Source organism: Tenrec ecaudatus, chromosome 7, assembly GCF_050624435.1.
Source record: "Tenrec ecaudatus isolate mTenEca1 chromosome 7, mTenEca1.hap1, whole genome shotgun sequence".
NCBI classification, from domain to species: Eukaryota; Metazoa; Chordata; class Mammalia; order Afrosoricida; family Tenrecidae; genus Tenrec; species Tenrec ecaudatus.
Window position 1 is genome coordinate 110,401,394 of NC_134536.1, and position 22,024 is coordinate 110,423,417.

General features: G+C 41.5%; 1 non-coding gene across 1 annotated transcript; it reads right to left on the reverse strand.

Annotated features, from left to right (window-relative positions):
* Positions 1 to 4,338: 4,338 nt before the first annotated feature.
* LOC142453849 (U1 spliceosomal RNA) lies at positions 4,339 to 4,501 on the reverse strand. The gene has a single exon (XR_012785433.1). It is a non-coding gene; the product is annotated as a U1 spliceosomal RNA (small nuclear RNA).
* Positions 4,502 to 22,024: the final 17,523 nt, after the last annotated feature.

Below are 22,024 nucleotides of genomic sequence, written 5' to 3' on the forward strand. Positions count from 1 at the left end.
AAATACATGCAATGACACTGAATACAGGAAGATCACAGGCCAGTGGGTGGGAAGTCTTGTGGATCCAGTGGCAGTGTAAGCATCTCAGCACTGGCAGGGGTCTCCACCTGGCTTCCCCAGCTCCTAGGGCTCTGGCTGATTCAGGGTAGCTTTATGTGGCTTCTTGTCAGAAATGTCTCACAGGGAGTAAGCAGAGAGAATGTTTCCCGCCTCCAGGGAGGAATACAGGAATTTCCAGAATCCTCAGAATGCCATGCCCACACAGAGGTCTCATTGGCTATCACCTGATTGACAGCCTAGACTCCACCCCTTCACTCTGAATCCTCAAATTGACACCAGATTTTGTAACTACCACAGCAGGCCATAGTATTTTCAATTGCCTCATGTGCTTGTGAAAATTGGACATTAAGTAAGAAAGACCAAAGAAGAATCAAAGGATCTTAATTGATTCCGCATCTGAATGCTGGTGAAGAATATTGAAACTACCAAGGACTGCTAAAAGGACAAGCCAATCTGTTTTGGAAGAAGAATATTAAGAGTCCTTAGAGGCAAGGATGGCAAGACTTCTTACACACCTTGGACATGTTACCAGGAGAGACCAGTCCCTGGAGAAGGACATCATACTTGGTAAAGTACAGGAGCAGCTAAAACAAGGGTGACCCTCAATGACAAAGTGGTTGCAACAATGTGCTCAAGCATAGGAGCAATTGTAAGGGTGGTAGAGGACCAGGCAGTGTTATGTTCTGTTGTAAATAAGGTCACTATGGGTCAAAACTGACTGGATGGCACCTAACAGTATTGTACGCTTTAATGTTGAGTCAAATTAAAGTTTTCAGTGCGTGTGTTTTTAACTTTTTGCCTACTAATTTTGAAAATGAAGTTGATTCTAACAGTTGCATAGTATAATTACTCCATGGGGTTTTTATGTCTGTGACCTTTAGGAAACAGACCACCAGGCCTTTTTTCCAACCTACTTCTGGGTGGATTTGAACTACCAACCTTACCTAACCATTAATGCTAACCAAGGTTTCCTAAGGATCCTAAAACTGGCCAGGCCACAGAGAGGATCACATGGTCGGCCCCACTATGAGACATGACGCTCCTCGCTGTCCCATATCCCTACAGGGGACAACACCAGAGACACAGTGTGGGAATTGCGTCCAATCTGATCCTGCCACACCAAGGCCAAACACTAAGGGGGTGCAACAGAACCGCAAGGGAATGGAGCAGTGAGGTCCCCAGGGAATGCTGAAGGTAGACTTTGGGGCCAGGGCATGGTGCCCCAACAGACTGGACTGGAAAACACCCCTAAAGGCCAACAAACAGTCCTTGAACCAACTATAAGCTTTTCTTTCTTATTGTGTTTTGTTTTGTTTTTTGGTCATTGGCTTGTTGTTTTGCTGTATCTTGTTGCTTGGTTTTACTCTGTTGTGTTTGTGTGTGTGTTATTATCTCTGCCAGTCTGTCTAAATAACATAGGCTGGAGGCGTAAACAACCGGACCAACAGTTCTGGGGGGACATGTGAGAGGGGGAGGTGGGCAGAAAGGTAGTGGTGCTAACAAATCCAGGGACAAGGGAACAACAAGTGATCCAAATCAGTGGTGAGGATGGTGTAGGAGACCTGGTAGGGTGTGACCAAGGGTAATGTAACCAAGAGGAATTACTGAAGCACAAATGAAGACTGAGCATGATAGTGGGAAAAGAGGAAAGTCAAAGGAAACAGAGGAAAGAGCTAGGAGACAAAGGGAATTTATAGAGGTCTAAATAAAGGCATGTACATATGCAAATATATTTATATATGAGGATGGGAAAATAGATCTATGTGCATATATTTATAGGTTTAGTATTAAGGTACCAGAAGGACATTGGGCCTCCACTCAAGTACTCCCTCGATGCAAGAATACTTTCTTCTATTAAGTTGGCATTCTATGATGCTCACCTTCCCAACACAACCACTGAAGACAAAGCAGGTGAATAAGCAAATGTGGTGAAGTGACCTGATGGTGCCCAGCTATCAAAAGATATAGCATCTGGAGCCTTAAAGGCTTGAAGGTAAACAAGCGGCCATCTAGCTCAGAAGCAACAAAGCCCACATGGGAGAAGCATACCAGCCTGTGTGATCATGAAGGGATCAGTTATCAGGCATCAAAAAACAAAATATCATATGTGCTCACCTCCCTGAAATGATCGCTGAAGACAAATGGGTGCATAAGCAAATGTGGCGAAGAAAGCTGATGGTGCCCAGCTATCAAAAGATACAGGGTCTGGGGTCTTAAAGGCTTGAAGGTAAACAAGTGGCCATCTAGCTGAGAAGCAACAAAGCCCACGTGGAAGAAGCACACCAGCCTGTGTGATCATGAATTGTCAAAGGGATCAGGTATCAGACATTATCAGAACAAAAAAACATATCATAGTGAATGAGCGGGAAGTGAGGAGTGGGGAGCCAAAACCCATTTGTAGGCCACTGGGCATCCACTCACAGAAGGGTCTTGGGGAGGAGATGAGTCAGTCAGGGTGCGATGTAGCAATGATGAAATATACAACTTTCCTCTAGTTTCTAAATGCTCCTTTCTCCCCCACTATCGTGATCCCAATTCTACCTTACAAATCTGGTTAGACCAGAGTATGTACACTAGTACAGATAGGAACTGGAAACACAGGGAATCCAGGGCAGATGATTTCTTCAGGAAATGTGAATGGCCATACTAGGAGGGTCGAGGGTGGGTGGTTTGGAAAGGGGGAACCAGTTACAAGGATCTACATGTGACCTCCTCCCTGGGCAGTAGACAACAGTGTAAAAAGAAATAACAAGCTAAATTGGGCTATAGAATATTTTGCAACCCAAGATAGTAATAAAATATTCTAGCAGAATTCTGGTTCACGAATATTTCATAAGACTTTCTAGATATTGTAGTAGGTTAAGCTACTACTAGGCCTGATAACTGTAAACTCAGTGATTCAAATCCACCAGTCCTTCTGAGGGAGAAAGATGATACTACCAGTCCCCAGAACCCTAAACAGGGTCAAAATTAGTGAGATTTAATTCAGTGGTGTGTATGTATATACAATGTCCAGCCTCTCTTTCTTATACTCAAATTTTGCTCATTTCTCCAATTTTCTAACTTGCCCTAATTGATTCTTTCTAGCTACACATATAACTTTTTCTGAATGATAAAATCTCCTCTGAATTTATCATTTTCTACATGATTTGCGAATTTCTTTTTTCCCTGTCTTAATTTTAGTACTACTAATCTAGCTCTTGTATACTTTGATTTTTAGTCTAATTAGAGTTTCCAATGTGTGTGCATTTTAACTTTTAGTGTACTAATATTGAAAATATTTCCATTTGCCTTACAGTCTCTCCATTCCATGGTGTAATTTTCCTTTCACTCATCGCCATTTCCCACAATAAAGAAACTCATGTTCATGCTGGCATTTTGAATTAAATGGGAAAATGTTCAAGCTAATTAGATGCTCTCCCTGATATCAAGGATACTTTAGAGCCCAGTGAGTCCATGATTTTCACTGAAATCCACTCAAATTCACGGAGAAAGTTTAAGTCCTGAGCACTCCCAAAAGATGTGATCATGTTCTGCCAAGTTCCTGGTTTTCTTAACCAAGAGATGAGTCCATAGAACAACTGAGTCATGACGTTGTTTGCCGGCTTCCCCTTGTACATTTTCAGGTGCTCTGGGCTCTGTGGAAATGCAGCAACTAGCACACATACTTTTTCATAGGACAAAAGCAGCTGAACTTCAATCTCTACTCATTTCTCCACCTCTGACCCTATGCCAATAATAAATAGGAGCATGCTTACATACGCACTACTGCTCTGGGTTATAACTTAAACTTTCCTGAGCATCAGGTTTCTCGTGTGTGAAATAGGAATTAAAGAATCTCAGGCTTCGGTGTATTTTTGTCTAAACTTTGAGGAAAGTTCTTCTCCTTGTCAAATCTTAAATTAATTAGCACGATGAAAAACTCTCAAAGACAGACATCTAGGAGCGGCGTTTCTACAACAAAGTCCTTTCCCAGCCCTACAGAATCAGCTGGAGACAGAGTGTGGGAATAGTGCCCAATGTGACCCCATCACGCTGGGGCAAAACACTAAGGGCATGCAATGGAATGGCAAGGGGAGCAAAGTCATGAACTCTCAGAGAAATACCAAAAATAGACTTTGGAGACAGAGTGTGGCACCCCATCAGACTCAACTGGTAAATACTCATAAAGACCACAAACAGACCTGGAACTATTTATAGGCTTTTCCATTATTGCCAGTGGCTTTCTTTTTGTTACTGCTATTTTGTTTTGGGTTTGTTTGTTGTTGTTGTTTTCTTCAGGGCAAAGTGTGAAAACAGTCCCCCACTACCACAAACTATGCAGTCGAGTCTCCCACATGTGGGGAAATCGCAGCGGTCAACACATCGGAGTGCAGTGGATGAGCCCCGCCCTGGGAAAACCATCTTCCTGATCATGGTGTCTCCCCTGCCGGGTAAGTATATGTATAGGATTTTTTGTTGTTGTTTTTATTGTTTTGTTGGTTTTGACTTCCTTTGTTGTTTTATTTAGCTTTATCTGGTTTTTGCACTTACTAATGTCTCTGCATGTCTCTCTAGATAAGAGAGGCAGGATAAATAACTCGGCGATGAAAGGAACAGGACCAATGGCTCCGGGGGAATGAGGGAGAAAGGAAGGGGGGAGAAAGGAAGGGGGGTGCTGGGAGCCAACCCAGAGACAAGGGAAAACAAGTGAACTAAAATCAATGAAAAGAAGGTTGTAGGATGCCTAGTAAGAGCAATGTAGCGGCGGGGAATTACTAAACCCGAATAGAGGCTGATCATGATGGTGGGACAAGAGAGAAGTAAAAGGAAATAGAGGAAAGAACCAGAAGCCAAAGGACATTTATTTAGATATAAATACAGGCATGGAGGACATGTGTGTGTGTGTGTGTGTGTGTGTGTGTGTGTAAACAAGAGGGGAATAGAACTTTGTACTCATATCTATATGTTAAGAATTAAAGTTACAGATGGATATTGGGCCTTGACTCAAGTACTCCCTCAACATAAGAACATTTTGTTCTAACAATCCGGTATTCTGTGATGCTCACCTTCCTGGCATGATCACTGAAGACAAAGGGGTGCATAAGCAAATGTGGTGAAGAAAGGTGATAGTGCCCGGCTATCAAAAGATATAGCATCTGGGGTCTTAAAGCCTTGAAGATAAAGAAGCGGCCATCTAGCTCAGAAACAACAAATTCCACATGGAAGAAACACACCAGCCTGTGTGATCATGAGGTATCGATAGAATCAGGGATCAGGCATCTAAGACCAGGAATAAAACCACACCCTAGGGGGTGAGGGGGGCATGGAGTGGAGACTCAATGCCCATCTGTAGACAACTGGACATCTCACAGAGGGGTCACAGGGAAAAGATGTGCCAGTCAGGGTGCAGTGTAGCACCGATGAGACGCACAACTTTCCTCTAGTTCTTTGGTGCTTCCCTTCCCCCACTATTATGACCTCAATTCTACCTTACAAATTGGTTTATACCAAAACATGCACAGATAAGAGCCTACAACACTGGGAATCCAGGATAGAAAAACCCTTCGGGGCCAACAAGGAGAGTAGAGATACCAGATGGATTAGGAGAGGGTAGGAGGAAAAAGAGGGAATCTATCACAAGGATCAACCTATAACCCCCTCCCAGTGGGATGAATCATGGAGAAGTCAGTGAGGGGCAGTGGAGGACGATGTAAGATATGAAAATAATAATCTATAACTTATCAAGGGTGAGGGAGGGAGGGAGGGGAGGAGAGGGTGGATGAAGAAATGGGGAACTGATATGAGGGGGTCAAGTGGGAAGGAAATGCTTTAAAAATGATGGTGACAAATGTGCAAATGTACTTGACACACTGGATGAACTCTTGGTTATGATAAGAGATGTGAAAGTCCCCAATAAAAGTAAGGGAAGGGGGAAAAAAGAATCAGTAAAGTAGTCTAAACATACCATCCCCACCTTCCACACTAAAAGTTGCCAATGGATCATACCTAAGGTATGGAAAAATAATGTATGAAAGTAGCCAAGAGGTTGAGGTCTTAATTCAGGTTGAATGTCATTTCTTACTGCCTGAAAAGGAAGACCTTAGACTGAGACCTAAAAAATGATCAAAAAGTTATGGGACACTGACGAATCATACAACATTCCTCTCTAGTTCTTTTTTTTAAAACCATGTTATTAGGGACTCGTGCAACTCTTTTCACAATCCGTACATACATTATTTGCGTCCAGCACATTCGTACATATGTTGCCATCATCATTCTCAAAACACCTGCTTTCTATTTTAGCCCTTGGTATCAGCTCCTCATTTTCCCCTCTCTCCCCGCTCCCCACTCTCCCTGAACCCTTGATAATTTATAAATTATAATTATTTTATCGTATCTTACACCAGCCGATGTCTCCCTCAACCACTTCTCCTCTGTCTGTCCCCCAGGGAGGAGATTATATGTAGACTTTGTTATCTGTTCCCCCTTTCTCCCTCACCTTCCCTCCATCCTTCCGATATCGCCACTCTCACCACTGATCCTGAAGGGTTCATCTGTCCTGGATTCCCTGTATTTACAGTTCCCATCCGTGCCAGTGTACATCCTCCGGTCCAGCTGGATATGTAAGGTTGAATTGGGATCATGATAGTTGGGGGGAGGAAGCATTTAAGAACTAGAGGAAAATTGTATATTTCATTGTTGCTACACTGCACTCTGGCTGGCTTGTCACCTCCCCATAGCCCTTCTGCAAGGGGATGTCCAATTTCCTGGATCCCCACTCTGCACTCCCCCTCATTCACAATGCTATGATTTTTTTTCATTATATACTTCTATATTGTTTGAATTTTTAAAATACTGTTGCATTATTTTCAAATTAAGAGAAGAAAAATAATAGTAAAAAGTGGTCAATAGAGATACAAATGGAGATCTGAGGAGATATCCTGCTATATCTTTCAAAACCAGTGAGATCTTAAATGAAAAGATTCGCAGTGTTTATATCTGGGACAAACTACAGTGTTATCTAGTTACTTAAAACCTCATGCAATTCAGCTTCCCTTTAGATTAGGGAAGACGGTAAAGAAAATGAAGGAGTTACTCCAGGCACATACATGTCCTCAGGCTGCGGTAGAATGCAAAGAGCAGAGAGCAGCGTAGCTGCATGGAGCATCTTGTTGGGGACGGCAGGATCCATGGCTCTGACCAGCAGCAGCATTCCTTCTGTGTCCAACATCGTCTTGATTCCAAACTTGTTCATAAAAGCTTTCAAGCAGCGAATGGTTTCATGCTTGGTACGGCTATCATCGTTTCCCGCATTCTCTTCTTTCTCATCATGAGCTCGTTTAAGGATGTCTAACAAGGAAGCCAAGCCCTCAGCACCCAACTGACACGGTTGTTGTTGAGAGAGACACGAAGAGACTCCAGACAGCTGAGCAGAGACATATCCCGCACGCCTGACTGCAACCTCTGAATGTACATCATGGCCGACCTAGAGCTCTCCTTCTGGCTCTTGCCAGCCTTGGAGGTGTGCAAGTACTGGGACGCCATCTCCCTCTTGGTGGTAATGTCTTTCTCCCGCAAAGGCTGCTGTTTCTCCTCATTCAGGTTCATGTCCAGCAGCATCTGTTAAAAGAGAACCAGCACTTGCTCGTCTGAAACATCTTGCAATGACTGTGCTGTGGGATCATCTCCACATGAGGCCGAAGAATTTCTATGAGCAGAATTGGACGATTCCTTTTCCTTCTTTTTCTTATGCAGGTAAATCTCTCCAGAAATTTATTGGATTTGCCGCTGTCACCACCCACCGTAGGCAGCTCGTCAGGGCTCTGGCCCTTCTTGTCTTAGATGCCGCGGCAGGCCCGCCGGGAGGCTCCATGTCCTGGTTAGCGCTGGCTGGTGATGCCGCGCCTACACCGCTCCGCGCCAGCAGCCACCGCTACCGCCACCCAGCAGCTTCTAGTCCTGCTGCCTTGCCCTGCCTCGTTAGCATGCCAGGCTGAGCGCGCCTCATGAATATACAACGACGCCTAGTTCTCGCCTGCCTCAATTTTTTCGGGGGGGAGGGGGCGGGGTGGGGTGGTCTTTGATGCCTGATACCTGATCCCTTCGAGACTAGTCATCTCACAGGCTGGTGTGCTTCTTCCATGTGGGCTTTGTTGTTTCTCAGTTAGATGGCCCCTTGTTCATCTTCCAGCCTATAGGACCCCAGATTCTATATATTTTTGACAGCTGGGCACCATCAGCTTTCTTCACCACATTTGCCTATGCACCCGCTTTGTCTTCAGCGTTCGTGTCGGGGTAGGCTGGTGTGCTTCTTCCATGTGGGCTTTGTTGTTTCTTAGCTAGATGGCCGCCTGATTGTCTTCAAGCCTTTAAGACCCCTGATGCTATATCATTTGATAGCTGGGCACCATCAGCTTTCACCACTTTTGCTTATGCACCTGCTAGGTCCTCAGCAATCAAGTCGGGACAGGCTGGTGTGCTTTTTCCATGTGGGTTTTGTTGTCTCTCAGCTAGATTGCTGCTTGTTTATCTTCAGGGTTTTTTTTTAACATTTTATTAGCTCATACAACTCTTATCACAATCCATACATATACATGCATCAATTGTATAAAGCACATCTGTACATTCTTTGCCCTAATCATTTTTTCCCCCTTCAGGTCTTTAAGACTTCAGGTGCTATATATTTTGGTAGCCGGGCACCATCAGCTTCCTTCACCACATTTGCTTGTGCACCCATTGTGTTCAGCGATTATGCCAGGCAGGTAAGCATCTCAGACTGCCGAATTGTTAGAATAAAGTGTTCTTATGGTGAGGGAGTGAGGGAGTACTTGTGGATGGGCCCATTGTCCATCTGTTTTCTTAATACTCAGCCTATAAATATATATGTACATAGATCAATTTCCCCTTCATTGTATATATTTACATCTTTATATGCATGTATTTAAATCTCTGTGACTACCCTTTGCCTCCTAGCTCTTTCCTCTATTTCTTTGTACTTTCCCCTTGTCCCACTATCATGTTCTACCTTCATTTGGGTTTTAGGAATTCCTCTGGGTTACATTGTCCTTGATCCAGCCCTGCTAGACCTCCCACACCCTCCTTGACACTGATTTTGGATCACTTATTATTCCCTGCTAGACCTCCCACACCCTCCTTGACACTGATTTTGGATCACTTATTATTCCCTTGTCCCTTATTAACACCCTCTTCCTTTCCCCCGCCTCCCCTGCCCCCATGTCCCCTCGGAACTGTCATCCCGTCGTTCTCTCTTCTGGCTGTTTATCCTGCCTATCCCTTCCAGGTAGACATGCTATGTACCATCACAAGACTGAGTACAATGAAGCAACAACAAAAAATAGAACAATAGATACTATAACAACAACACATGCACGAATACACACATAAATATATGGATAGTTCAGGGTCTGTTTGTTTTCCTTCATGGGTGCTTTCCAGTCAAGTCTGATGGGGTGTCATGACCTGGCACCACCTCTATCCCAGGGGATTTCATTGCTCTGCTCCCCCCGCTGCTCTGCTGCATGCCCCATAGGCTGGCTTTGGTGTGGTGAGCTCATGCCAGGTACAATTCCCACCGCGTGTCTCTAGTGTTGTCCCCAATGGTGCTATGGGTCAATGAGGAACACTGTGTCCCATGGTGGGGCGCCAACCCTGTGGTCATCTCTTTGCATTGCTGTTCTTAGCAGGAACATTGTCCTCAGGGCTTGGTGAGCCAGGATGTACTTCACTCTTTTTTGTTTTTTTTTCCCTATCCCCCCTCATTGGCTTCTGTGTGCTCTGACCAGACCAGTCCCTCTCTTCTCCTCTTCTTGAGCTGTAGCTTCAGTGCTGTCCTCTGAAGTGAATTCTTCTTGGGGGGAGGGTGGTGCTGTACACTTAGCTGGTGATGGGGCCGTTCCCTCAAGCCTATCGGTTCCCTGCTTCATGTCAGTGTGTTGTGTTCTTGTCGTGGAGCTCCAGGCTTAAGTATGGTCTCTCTTTCCCTGTGGAGACACAATCAACACCCTCCCCCTGTGTGGGCTAGTGCCCTGTTCCCCCGGCTACCCATACCTTTTCCCCTCCTCTCTAGTTCTTTAATGCTTCTTCCCCACCACTATCATGACCCCAGCTCTACCTTGCAAATCTGCCTAGACCAGAGCATGCACACTGGTACAGATAAGAGCTCTGAACACACAGAGTCCAGGACAGATAAAACCCTCAGGTACAATAGTGGAAGTAGTGATACCATGAGGGAAGGGGGAAAGTTGGGGGAGAGAGGGGGAATCGGTCGCAATGATCAACATATACCACACCCCCAAAGGGTGAAGAACAACAGAAACATGGGTGAAAGGAGACAGAGTACTGTGTTAAACATGAAAATAATCATTTATAATTTATCAAGGGTTCATGAGGGTATTAGGGGGACAGGGAGGGAAAAAATGAGGAGCTGATACCAAGGGCTCAAGCAGAAAGAAAAGGCTTTGAGAATGATAATGGCAACATATGTACAAATGTGCTTAACACAATGGATGTATGTGTTGTGATGAGAGATGTAAGAGCCCCAATAAAAAGGTTTTTTTTTAAGTTATGGGAATTGTTCAAGATCGCTTCAGAATCTAGTATACAAAAGATTACAAAGCATGTCTGAAGAGCAACCATGGAATTTTCATTAAGTTTACCTAAGAATTTACTCTTTGTCCTTGGTTTCTGAGTAATAACCCCTACGGACCTTAGGCGTCCCAGAGGTTGGATTATCTTCTACAAGTTTCCCAGACAACACTAGAGGATTTATGCTAAAAAGCTTACTCGGGTGACAGTTGACCAGCCAAATGACCACCAGGAGCTATCAGTCCCACCTCAGGAGAGGTAGTTGATTGAATCAACTATGATTTACAATGCAAAGGCTCTCTCTAACAGAGCTCCCGGAGGTCCATGGTGGGTGAAAGACTCGTGAATGGATAAGTCATCTCTTTGGGGAATGTTGGGAGTCTTCCATATCTGTAATAAAACTGTAACCATAAGTATAGCACTTTGTGACTTCTGAGATTCACTGTACTGAATTATCAAGCCTGATACAGTGGGAGCCAAGAGACCAGAAGTGAGGGGGGCTGAAAACCATTCAGGCTATGACTAACATGCTGGGCGGGCAGAGGACACTGGTGAATTTGTAGCTGGCAGATCAGAAATGAGGTTGTTGTGGGGACTCTCAAGCATCTGGCTGGTGTACAAGGCCTTGAGCAGACTTGGCAGTCTTGAAGACTGTGTTCTTGAATGTGTGAGATCTGACCTAGTTCCATGAGATTAGGGTCACAGGAGGAAATGATACATCTGCAGCTGGTGTCAGAGTAGAAACAGAACAGAATTTAATTGATTTGATGGATCCTTACAGTTTGGGGAGAAGTGAAAAGTAGGAATTTTATATTTTTCACTAAGCAGACTACTTCTTGATTGACCCTTACCAATCAAGTATAAAAGGATTGTGGTAGGAGGCAATACCCGGACTCCTGTTACAGTCCCAATAACATATAAGGGACGTTTCTCTGCACTGCGGCAGGCATTGCGGGAGAGAGGAGGCTTTCTGCTTCCGTAAAGGGTTCAAGTCTCAGAACCCATAGAGGCCGCTCTCCCTTGACCTGTGGGGTAGTTCTGGGTCAGAAATGACGGTGGCAATGAGTGGGTTTTTTGAGTGGCCTGCATCACCTTTTATTTTACAAGCTATTAAAAGGAGAGAGAAAGGAACAGAGAAAGAGGTACCTCAGTACCACCAGGAAAGATTTGAGTGGGGAGTGCGTCCTTTGGACCTGGGGCCCTGCACTGAGAATCTCCGGGATCCAGGGGGAAGTGGTGCCAGAACACAGGGAAGTCTCTTTGGAATGCCAGGTCCACCGATGTGGAAAAAGACAAGGATGCTCCCTCTGAGCTGACACAGAGGAAACTTTTCGCTCGAGTTGTCACCCTGAATTTGAGGAGCCATGGTGGCATGGTGGTTACTCACGAGGCTAATAACTAAAAGGTCAGCAGTTTGAAAACACCAACCACTCCACAGGACCTTCTACTCCTGTAAAGTGTTGCAGTTTCCGAAACTCACAGAGGCCGTTCTGCCCTGTCCTACAAGGTCACTAGGAGTCAGCATCCACTCAATGGCAGTGAGCTTGTTTCCTTCTGGGTTTTAGCTTCCTAAACTATGAAGGAAGCCAGCCATTTCTGCTGATGAACACTATCCACTTGTGGTATATGGGTTATAGCAGCAATAGAAAACTAAGACACTGCTAGAAAATTAAACTAGAAGGCTGGAGCTCAGACAAGAGGTTTAGACCAAGATATACATAAGAAACTTCCAGTAGAAATAAAAGAAGAGAGGTGAGAACTTAGGAAGCTCTAAATGATTATTAAAACATTGGAGACTGTGACAGGTAAATACTGCTAAAGAGGTAAGATGGGAAATGAGGACAAATGACCTATAAGAACTACAAACAACTTAGATTAATGAGGGAACTTCTAAAAAAGTATGGCACTTAAATATTATGCAAATATATAGGCAAAATATCTTAACATCAAAGATATTTTTTTGATTGAAAAAGCAACTTGGGTACACTAAGCATGTATGTGCTTAACCCATTGCCATTGAGTCGATTCCTACTCAGCTGCTCTCTAAGACCCAGTGAACGTGAACGTGCCTGAAAGACCTTCGCAGGCTGTGCTGTCATACCAGGGGCAGACGCTACAGCTTTTTCCCATTGAACTGCTGACCTTTTGGTGCTGAGCCACTAAACCAGTAGGACTCCTTGTGTATGCATGTCTTATGTAAAAATAAGTCAGGTATTAAATGTACACACATTAAGTATATGAATCAAAAAATAAACTCTGACCATATATACAGCTAATTGTTAACAGTGGTTCTTGGGAACTGAGAGAAAAAAGAACAGTGAAATTTCACTTATTGGAATGTCTCGTAATGTGCATGTATTCTTTCATTAGTATTTCCATCAGTCATGGTCTGAGCACTTTTCTTAAAATACACTTTAATTCAATATTTATAAAAATGTGATGCAAGCAATGTTTTTCTTGTTTGTGTTTGTGGGTTTTATTGTTGTTTGGTTGGTTTTGTCGTTCTTGTTGGTGTTTGTTTTTGTTTTATTTGACCTCCAAAGTAAACCAGAGTTGTTTATAATGCTTGGACAAGCAGATGGATTCTGGGCTCCCAACTAATTCTACCCCCAATCCAAGTACAGTCCGTTCTTTCACTATGCCCTGCTCCATACTGTATCAGGAAGAGATCACTGAAGATAAAGGTGCTACTGCAAAGTGTGAAGAAAGCAGATGGTGCCTGTCTATCCATTGGAATAATGTCTGGGGTCTTAAGGGGTTGTATTCAAACAAGCAGCCATCTCAGTGAGGCATCTACTAAGCCCACAGGAAGAAGCACAACCAGCCAGTGTGATACAAAGATGACCATGAAAAATCCAAGTATGAAGAAGGGGGAAAATATCAGAGCTTCAATTGGATGACAGTGGGAACCCCAAACCCATCTGCAGAGCATCTGGTCCAAATACGCCTCTTGCAGATCTCCTCCGGGCAGTCGAGGGACCCCAACAGTTTCGTTATCAGAGATTATTTGGCCAGTTTTACTTGACAACGGATTACTTCACAACTTGGCCAGTTGTCCTCCCTCTAACTCGATTTGTTCCAAGCTGAAATATTTATCACTTATTTCACGACAGAAATTTCTTCTCTGGCTTTTTCAATATTGTGGGTAGTCTTTTCTTTCTTACTCTTTTTATCTTTATAATTTTTCTTCTGTTTTTTTTGTTTTTAATTGTTTATGTTAAGTTTCCCAGTTTATGAAGTACAAAAGGAGTGATCTAGACAGTAACCGATGCAATGGTTTACGGGGTCAAGGGTGGCTGGGGAGGAGGGAAATTGAGAATCAAATAATGAATGTGGGAGGGGGGACGGAGCACTAGTACTGATTATGCTGTATACACAACTGTTTTTTAAAGCGACTCAACTATGGAAGTTATAATATGTGAATTTTACATCAAGAAAATTACTGAAAAAAAGGTAACCAAATTCGATCAATTATTACCATGGGTGGAGGAGGAAGAGTTTTTGCTTAAGGGACATTGAGTTTATGTTAATGGTGGTGGGAAAATTCAGAAAGGGATATCAATTGTGGTTGTACCACACAAAGAGTATAATCAGTGGCACTGAATGATACATGTAGAAGTTGTTAAATTAGAGATGTTTGTTGTGTATATTTTTGCCACAATTGAAAAATAATACACTAATAACAATGAGTACAAGGAAGGAGAAATGTTCTAAAACTGATTGTGGTATGATTGCACAACTCTCCTTGACATGATTGAATTACTGAATTGTATGATATGTGAATGAAGTGTCACTAAAACCGGTTTTTATAAACATGGCTCAAGGACATCTATGTCAGAGTATCTGGGGTGTTTATTTTAAATATTATTCCTGGGCCCCATCCGAGCTTTAATAAATCAGCCCCTAGGGGGATGGGACATGAAAGTTTACAGACTTAGCAACCATACCAGGGGGTTCCAACTTCTACCTCTGTGAACTGTACTAAGTCAAAGTGAACGAAAGAAGATGCTTAAAAATCACCTAATACCAGCACATCGTGAATTAATACTCACTAGCTGCTTCTCAGTCTAAAAGTGAAAGACAACAGTTAGAATAGGCCTCTCCTAGTTTTAAACTCAAGACATGTGATGAATCAGCATACACTCAAGAAGCTGCGCATGATAACGTTGATAGAACTGATAAATGTCCCATAAAAAGAAAGCTGCTAAGTGACTTTTCATTCTTTTTCTCACACTTCCCATTAAGTGAGCTGTACCCAACAAACAGTGTCCGAGTGATTAGACCTGAGGATAGTGATGTGGTTACAATCCATGTCAAAATGAATTGTCTTATGCTTACTATGGATGGGGGATCCTAAAAGTTATCATTTTCTGTGTAGGAATGGAGCTAAATTATTGTTATCACTGAAAACATATGTAGCCTAAATATTCTCTGGAACTTGAATCAGAAATATAGGAGCTGAAAATTAAAGATGTCTACTTTCCACTATTTGCGTTCTCTCTTCAAAGGCATTATTAATGTCAGACATTCCTATGGATCCTATGTCTAACTAAATACATGTCAGATGTTTGTACCATAAAGTACCAGCCCAAGTATTATGGGGTCCAGGTATTATGAAACATACACATAGAATTTTCATAACAAAAAGCCTGGATCTAGTGGGACTTGGGAACACAAGTAGATTGAGGTGCAGAGTTACGAAGGCTCAGTTTATTCACCTAGAAGCAAATCATTGAAGATAAAAGGTATGCTCTAAATCTAAAATTATGTGGGTAGTTTGTTGCATTCATGAGAATACAGTTTTTTGATTCAGCAGATGATTCAGAGTTTTGTTGTTGTGTTTGGCTCTTCAGCTTTATCCATAAGTGACCCTTCTTTCAGAAGCAATGAATCCTGGATGTCTTTTGCTTCTCTCCTTATTCAAAAGAAGACACATATTCGATTACAATTCCAGCCTATTTTTGAAAATGGCATTCTGTTTTATGTGGCCCAACATTTAAAAGCACAATCAGGTAAGGCTGGCAGAACCTTTGTTTGTAGGTGGGGGAAAAAATCCAACCAATTTCTAGTAGTCTATTTAAAGGAATGTGTAATGGTGTTTGTTTGTTGTCTAGTCATCTCACCTATAAAATATGTAAACACAGGATTATTTTAATATTCTAGTATCACTTCAAGTGTATGTCTATGAATTTAGATTCCCTAAATAGAAGTGCTAATAAAATAGAAGATTGCTGGAATTCAAGCTAGCAAAATCTCTATATAGTATACACTCAACTTTATTAAAATAACACATCCATACACCATGCCCTCAAATCAACTTTGCTTCCTCCCAGTGTTGTCAGAAGAGAACTGTCTTCCACAGGGCTCTCATGGCCTTGTGGAAGCAGATCATCAAGCTATTTCCCCACGTCCCTCTTGTTGGGTTAAAAGCTACCAAGGCTTAATCATTTTCCCCATCTAGGAACTCTCTACTAAACAGCATAAAACCTCATAAAAGAAGCTGAACCCATGCATGAAAGCCCTACATCCAAAGGACAAAATGTGCATTTATAAATAAAGAAAAGTCATAACTTCATATTTTATGTAGCTCCATCTACTTTTATAACTCAAAAATATCTAAATTTCTGCCATAAAATGGCATTCTAAAGATCCATGTTATATTTGCCTATAAAAAAGGACACATGTATTATAAAATAAAATGAGATTAAAATATCTATGTAGGACAACCCAGTTTTAAACACTAATTTTTGAGTTTTTATTATGACTCTTAATTTTCACTTGCATAATACTTTTCTCCAGAATTATGACAAAGACATTTGTATATACAATACCATTACATTTATATTGCAGAATATATATGTATATTTAATTTTACATTTGGGTTTACTCTCATTTTGTTTCTAAGAACATGAAATGTTGGTATTTATAAATAATCAAATCCATTTATAGTTTCTTATAATAAAAAAATGATACCCTGATTTCCATATGCTCATGAAGTCTTAATACTCTACCAACTAAAGAGGTTAAGGAAATAGATAAAAATTGTTTCATCACAATGTACTGTGGAAATACTTTCAAAAAATAGTTTGAAAGAGAAAACATGATTCAACTACAAAATATACTTTAGAAGGAATTCATTCATGAGATTTAATAGTTATACATTCACATTAACTTAAAATCTTCCAATGAAATGGCAATTAAAGGACTTTGAAGAGAAATTTTCTGTTTATTAATCATGAAACCTTAAATGACAAGCCACCTAAACTCTGTTTTATTTTCTTCACTTCAAAGCAAGATCTCTTCCATGATAAGAGCAAAAATATCAAGAGATCTTTAGGATTGTGATTAGTTAGGAATGTCATACTGTAACTTACAATTACTGGACACATATTTGTGGTTATGTGTATAAAATATAAAGTTTATGTTCAATATATATAAAGCTCATAGTTAAATATAAAGCATACATAGAAGGGCAGGGAGACATTTTCTTATGTTGACTAGTCAATTATGTGTATATTTTAGTTCATACTATTAATTTTCTGTTTTGCTGCCATTAGGTGTTATTTACAGACATGAATATTGATTTATTAATTTCATGACATGGTTGATAGTGCATTGAAATTCATGTAAATAAATCATGAATGCTTTTAAAAATACTTAAAAAGGTAAGCCTTTTATTTTTAGACTAAGATTAAAGTAAAGGTAAAAGGCATGTCTTTCAGTTTTCAATCAAATGATGTAACCACTTTATTACAGCTTAATGGAAGCCTGTTTATTTTAAGTCACATAAAATAGAGGCAACTGATATGTACTTTGTACTTTCCCAAAGAGCAATGTCTGAGGTAAACATTAACAAAGTCTTCATAACCCATCCATTGCCTGGAGGAGCTACTAGTAAAAAATGCCCAAAGACTTCATTAAAAAAAAAAAAAGCCTACTGAGCTAATTTATTCAAAAACCAGTGTCAAAGACTGCAAAATAGGTTATCATTAGCCAATTAAGTTTTCATATGCAGCTAGCCAAATTCTTAATTAAAACACTTTATCTCATTTGAAATTTTCAGTAACTAAAAACGGAAACAAAATGATTATTTTACAATTGTTGCAGTTCATTTTAGATCTCTTGATGCTGGAAAGCGACTTTCAAGAGATGGTGAGTTTCTGGTCCCTATTTATCTTAATATAAAACCATTATTTAACATCTAAAGGAGTTCTGGTGGCAATGGCTACGCGCTGAGCTAACTGCAACGTCAGCAGTTGGAAACCAGCAGGCACTCCATGGGATAAAGACAGGGCTTTCTACTCTGGTAAAGAGTTACAGGTTCAGAGGGCAGTTCGACAGTGTCTCTCTGAGTCGGAATTCACAGGATGGCAGTGAGTCAGTGTGGTTTAACATCATCAGGAGCCCTAGCCATGCGGTAGTTACATGTTCAGCGGCTCGCCAAAAAGCCGGGGTTCAAACTCGCCAGCAGCTCCAGGGGAGATGTGGCAGCCAGCGCCTGTGAGGGCACTCTGTACAGCCTTAGAAACCCTACGGAGCCAGTGCTATGCTGCCTTCGGCGTTGTTCCATGATCAGAGCTATCCTGCAGTCATCTGCATAGGATTTTAATTCTCTCATGAAGGTGTAAGAGAAAGGTCATCCCCACTGACACTAAAACGCCTTGCTCCTTTCTTTTCTAGAGAGGCGTGCATAAAAATCCTATTTTCTTAGTCCCTTGGAACCACCAGGTGTGTACAATGTGTGTGACCCATGACAAGGCAGGGGACGAGTGCACAGTGGTAGCACCTCAGGAGGGAGGGAACGAGGCCTCTGCCATGGTGAGACAGGCCTTCAAGCGCCAAGGTGAATTCACCTGCGCCCATTTCCTTTCAGGGATCTTCTCCTCCCCCGCCCGGCCCTGGTCAGCTACCCGCTAGTGGGAGTGCTAAGACCCGCACCGAGCACACCACACCGAGTTCCTGGGAAGAAACACCTGGACGATGAGAACCTGCTTACACAGCTACAAGTGATTTTAGCTTTCAAGGCCGTAAAACTAACAAAATAGAAACAAAAACCCCAAACCCACTGCCACCGACTCCATTCTGACTCACAGCCACCCTGCGCATAGAACTGCTCCACTGGGCTTCTGGGGCTTGAATCTACAGATTGCCTTCCCTCCGCAGTGGTTTCTCAAGCACTGTTCTAGGCTCTGAGGCTAAAACGTTGGGCCAAATCAGATACAAAACCTATCCTCATGAACCCTACAAGAGAAGAGGAAAAGGCCAATTTTAATTACACAATCACAGAAGTAATGACAGAGAGCATTACCAAACAAAACAAAACACCTCACGCCAGCAATTCCAACTCAAAATGAACCTCTAGAACACAGGACATCTGCCTCTTTGGGTTTCCCAGACTTTCATTTTTGTTTTTTAAAGCTGTTTCATTGACAGAAAATGCTTGGACCTCACAACTCAATGGTTTAACTGTATTTTTTAAACGTGTGCGTGAAACCTTAACTATTTCCAGGAGCAGACAGCCGCCCTCATCTGCAGACCTTAAGGTTAACGACTAGTGCTTAGCCCAATATACTACCATGGCTCCAAATAAGAGAATTTTTGCAGTAGAAATTCTCTGTGTGAAAAACGACCATGAGACAACCATCTGTATGAGCTCACTCACTCTGCTCAAGTGGAATTGAGAAGTCTAAGAATATGGAGCTGGAGCGGGAGGAGATGAACCAGTCAGGGGACGATATAGCAACGAGGAAACATACAAGTTTGCTCTAGTTCCTAAATACTTATCTCCCCCGCCCCCATCATGATCCGAATCCTCCCTTGCAAGTCTGGCTAGAGAGGAGGATGTTCACTGGTACAGATAGGAACTGCAAATACAGGGAACCCAGGGTGGATCATCCCTTCAGGACCAGTGGTGAGTGTGGTGATACCGGGAGGGTGGGGTAGAAAAGGAAACTGATCACAAGGATCTACATAAACCCCCTTCCTGGAGCACAAACAACAGAAAAGTGGGTGAAGGGAGCCGTGGCATAGTGTCAGACATGAAAAAACAATAATTTATACATCATTAAGAGGTTGTGAGGGAGGGGGGACAGGGAGAGAAGAATAAAAATGAACTGATACCAAGGGCTCAAGTAGAAACAAAATGTTTTGAGAACAATGACAAGAAATGTACAAATATGCTTGACACAATGGATGGATGGATTGTGATGAGTTGTATGAGTCCCCAATAAAATGGTTTAAAAAATAAAATAAAAAGAATATAGAGCTGACAAGCCTTTCTACTAGTCTAGAAAATTCTGGTGTGGATTACAAAGGAGAGTAAAAAAGTGGGATACCACTTGCAGTAGGCAGATGAGACAGGAAAGTGAAGGGTGGAAGAAATCTTCCTGGATAAGAGATTTTTATTAGCTGCCACAGTGTGAAACACTGGATAATTCAAGTAAGATCTTTAATCTTATATTGAAAATTCGCATTGGGCTCAAGACACTCTCCCCCCCCAATAAAAATGTATCCAAATAGCCAGAAAGGGGAAGGTTTTTAAATGAAATCACATTTTACTGTTTTCACTAATGCTTGTTTTCTTTCTCAACAGGTGATTTTTTTGTGTATTTCTCTAGTAAATCATTCTGTTCAACTTCGCTACAATCTTGCTGATAGATCTAACATTCTTGAAACACTCCAAAAAGTAACTATTAATGTAAGTATTTGGCATGTGATTAAGGCAGGAAGAACTGGTGCCAAGGCTACTGGGATCTGGATGGAACAAATGTTAACAGGAAAAGCCCCCACTAAGATGAGTTCCCTGGACACAAATACAGATTTCTATATTGGAGGAGTACCATCCGTAATTTTGTGAAGCCCATGGCAATGGCAAATGAACCTGTAGGTTGCCTAGGGTGTATTCGAGAAGTTATCATAAATAACCAGGAATTACAATTAGGAGCAAAAGGTGGGACAAATGTAGGTGACTATGATGGGACAGGCTGTGGGTACAATGTGTGCAAAAATCGGGGTGAATGTGTAGTACATGGCACGCCCTTTTCTTGCAGGTGTTTGTCACCATGGACTGAAAATACCTGTGAGCAATCTGTGCACTGGTTGAAGAACCACCTGTGTCTCCAGCAACCTCTGTGTGCCTGACAAATTATTTTCTTACACTTGTTTGTATTCTTTGGGTTGGAAGGTAAGATATTGTGAAAACATCTCATTTTCAATAGCAAAATTTATAGGAAATTCTTACATTAAGTACATGGATCCACTTTACAGAAGGAGAAACCTTCAATCCGTTAAGATAGCCTTCAATTTTAGTAGCAGTGCAACAGAAGGCTTACTTTTATGGATGGGAAAAACTCAAAGTGAAGAAAATGATTTTCTGGCAATGGGTCTCCAAAATCAGACCCTGAAGATGGCAGCTAGCCTACGACAGATCGCCGCTGTCTCCAATCTACAGCAACCGTGCCTTCTCTTTCAGCAAATGGCACCAAATAACCGTAAGTCAAAACCATACTTAGCAAGGCCCATTTATATGGGAAATTAATGCCGTCTGAGGATACTGACCCACGCAAAAATTTTACTGCTTTAAACTATGAGGGTGTTACTTATCTAGGGGGCTTTGAATATGGTCGAAGGGTAGATAGTTACTCAACAGATCTTTAAATGAAATTTTGTTGGCAAAATTAAGGACCTTGTCTTTTTCCAAGATTCAAGAAAAATTGAGTTAGTTAAATCAGAAGGATACAATGTTTTCAATGGAGATGAACACAATTAGGTTACAGAAGCTAACAGTGTCAGTTTGGATATTCCCAAAATATATATGGAAGTATGATTATTTTAATAGTTATTTAGTAAGTTATTTACTATGAAAGATTTACTAGAAATATTTACAAGACATCTCGTTTGTTCTTACCTGATAGTATAAATGCTAAGAACAGCTTTTTGATAAACTTACAAAATTTAGCTGAAGAAAAAGTTTTGTTTTCCTTAAATTTATCAGTAAATATGTTGACTCTTAAGTTTTAACTCCCGAGTTTAATGCTTATTCATCTGTAAATGTTTTGAAATAAAATTGAGATGGGATTTAGTGAGACAAAAAAAAACCAAGTAAGTTATTAACCATAGAAAAATAAGGAGTGAAAGGTGACAATATAAATTACTTGGCTCAGTTATGACTATTTACATGATTTTATTGAATTTGAATATGGACGTATCACTAAAAAATGAATAATTTGGGAAAGGAACGGCGAAGGGAGTGTGGGCTTGAGAGCTAAATTCTCATCTTTCAATACAGTATTTGTGATTTTTTAAAGAAGCATATGCTTGTTGTTTAGAAATATGAAGACAAATGTCCTAAGGCTGTCCAAAAGAATTAAAAGGGGGT